Below are 3,249 nucleotides of genomic sequence, written 5' to 3' on the forward strand. Positions count from 1 at the left end.
AAGGATAATAAGGATAAGAATGAATCTTTTATATTTTCTATGCAATCAACATGCATCCAATAAGAAAAATGGAGAAGGCATGAAACCAATGAGAAAAGTGCAAGGAATGAGCAAGAATTAAAGATTCAAAATGGATCATAGATCCATACCTAACCCTAAGTCTATAAAGTCTTTATAAGGAGGCTTAGACCCCATAATTTTGAGTTGTGAGGGAGTTGTTGAGGAAATTGCTAAGCATATAGCATATTGTAGAATAGAGCAAGCAGCAGGGGTATCATAGACTTAGTGAATTGAGCAATAATTACACATTAAGTTGATCGAATAGAGCAAGGGCCACGATTAGATATCAGATCAAGCAAGGATCACATCAAAATGAGCCGATCAAGTGCCTAAAGTCAAAATTTGAAGATTGTAAGCAATCAGGTCAAAATATTTCTAATACTCTCTAGCAATTGTATTAGATAGTGGTAAATCCTATGTTGATAGGTTAGCTTAACAGCTATTTTGTAGATCCTTTGAAGAGGTGACTAAATCCTCTAACAGGGTGACACTTCATGTAAAGTGTTTTAAATCCTTTAACTAGGTCACTATTGACAGTGTAAAGCCTTAAATAGGGTAGGCCTTTCACAGGGCAGACCATTAGAAGTGGTCAAACAATTATTGTTGCAGTGATTTTGCGGGTATCATCCCCACCCCAGTTTTACCTTCTTATTCTTGGAGAGTTTCTGGGTTACCAAATTCTGGTGTTATGTGTGTTGATGCATGTGTTTACTTTATGTTTATTTAATATGTTTACATGCATGCAGTTTTCTTTCAGTTATTTGTTTTAAAGGATTTGAAAAAGTTAAAATGTGTTACTTCTTATTCACACACCCCCCCCCCCCCCCCCCAGAAGTACTCTTCCCATTTGAATATTCCAACATAAAGACCATTGATTTTGATGAGATATTTTCTCGAATTGTTAAAATGACTTTTATTAGTATTATTTTAAGTATTGTGGCTACTAAAGATTCACATTTGGAACAACTTGATGCTAAACCAACTTTTCTTCATGGTGATTTGGATGAAGAAATATATATGGAACAACCACAGGGATTTGAGGTCGAAGGTAAGGAGAATTTAGTGTGTGGATTGAAGAAAAGATTGTATGGCTTAAAACAAGCACCTCGACAATGATATATTAAATATGACAATTTTATGAATGAGCATGGGTACAATAAGTGCCATTCAAACTATTGTATTTATTTTAAGAGGTGGATGATGAGAACTACATTATTTTGTCTTCATATGTTGATGAAATGCTTGTAGCTGAGTCTAACATGGATCACATCAAGGGATTGAAACAGTGTAGTTAGCATATTCATTTTCTATGAAGGATTTGTAACTGGAAAAACAAATCTTAGGTATGAAGATTTGCAAAGATAGGAAGAATAGAAAATTGTCATTATCTTAGGTTGATTATATTGAGAAGGTGTTGCAGTGTTTCTATATAAACAATGTCAAAGTTGTCAGCGCACCTTTGCCTAATCATTTGAAATTGATTAAGGAGATGTGTCCAAATACATGAGAAGATGAGGACTTGTTGAAATCACTGGATAATAATATTGGACTTTTTGTTTGGTGGATGTACCCTAGAGATTGGGTGAACTATGGTAAATCTTCGTGTCTTTTGTTTGCTTATGTGAGATTTATTTCCTTTGTGATATTAGTTATATTTGCATCTAATTGTTATTTCTTTCTCTCTGATTTTAACAACTTAAACTTTACATCTCTATTAAAAGTTAAATCAATAAAAATATGAAAGTAAAATAACATAAAGTACCAAAAAAAGACTAATCAAAGAGAAATTGTTTGAAGGTAGAATATCACCATAATGATGAAGAACCAAAATTGAGAGCTAAGACATCAAGATATAAGGATATATACAAGATTTATAAAGAGAAAAAATACCCGTGATCATGTAGATGACATAAAAAAAATACAATGAGAAAAAGAGAAAGTAGACTTTGCATAGAAATGCTACCACATGAGAAAAGAGAGGCACCTCAAGTACCTACAAAGGTGAGAGGGAGTAGTTACAAAGTAACTCCTAAGTCTAAAAATGCCATCTAACATCCTATGTGAGTACAATGTGTCACAATTCTCATAAAAGGGAACTCTAATATTCCAAATATATGTAACAACGGAAATGAGTTGTAAGAACTCAAAAAGGGACAAATAATTTGTAGGGATTCCTTAGAAATATTCCTAAAAGAGACAAAGATGAAAGTAACTTTACCAAGTAAAGATTAACTCTTGACAAAGGACTTCATATAGAACAAACATTCTCATTTGATTGACATTCAAGAATGAAAAACATTTCACACACAATTCTGAAAAAATGAGTCTCGCCTACATTTACACTCTTTATAATCTCTCCATGTACACAAATTTGAATGCAACCTTTTGTAAATATATATGCTTTACAAAAAGAACTTCGAACTTAATACATTCAAACCTTCATAATATATAGTTGCATGTTTGATAATCGTATGCTAATGCATTGAGAGAATTTTCACATCATCAATATTGTGTTTTCTCATTTTTATTTGCTTTGCTTAATACAAACTAACCTTTAATTGTCCACAATATATACTTTTAGCACAAGAACAAGCATATCTTACAATATAAATCCAATAATTTTTGTTCTAATGTATTTGAGCCGAAAAAAAGTAGCTTATTCTATACCTTTAAAAAAAAATTAAATACTTCTGAAATGACATTCCACACAAAATTGAGTTTTTTGCAAATGAACACTCATGCCACGAGAGAATCTTGGACATTGTGACATCGAAGGAGTTGACCACACTAGCTATGTGATATTCACTTTATTTTTTCTATTTCTCCGATTGTGTCTCCTTAGAATTTGTTACTTTTACTCAAATTCCTAAGTAGAATTTGTTACTTTTACACACATCCCTAAATAGTACATTCTTTATCCTAATAAATTTGTGTCAAATGCAATTTTCAAATTTAGTACATGAAAAACAATTACACCCATGACCAATCCTCTTTATTTTTTATTTTTTATTTTTAATCTTTTATAATAGAATAAATTTTTACCACTTTCCTAATCAAAATATTATCAATAATAATAATACGTATATTTCAAAACTATATATAAAAACTAATATTTCCTCTATTCATATCAAATTTCTAATCTTTGCACATCAACTAAAGTATAATTTGCTTCCATCCATAACATATTCT

Source organism: Cupressus sempervirens, chromosome 9 (assembly GCF_028749045.1).
Source record: "Cupressus sempervirens isolate cs-2001-9-10 chromosome 9, ASM2874904v1, whole genome shotgun sequence".
Taxonomy (NCBI): Eukaryota; Viridiplantae; Streptophyta; class Pinopsida; order Cupressales; family Cupressaceae; genus Cupressus; species Cupressus sempervirens.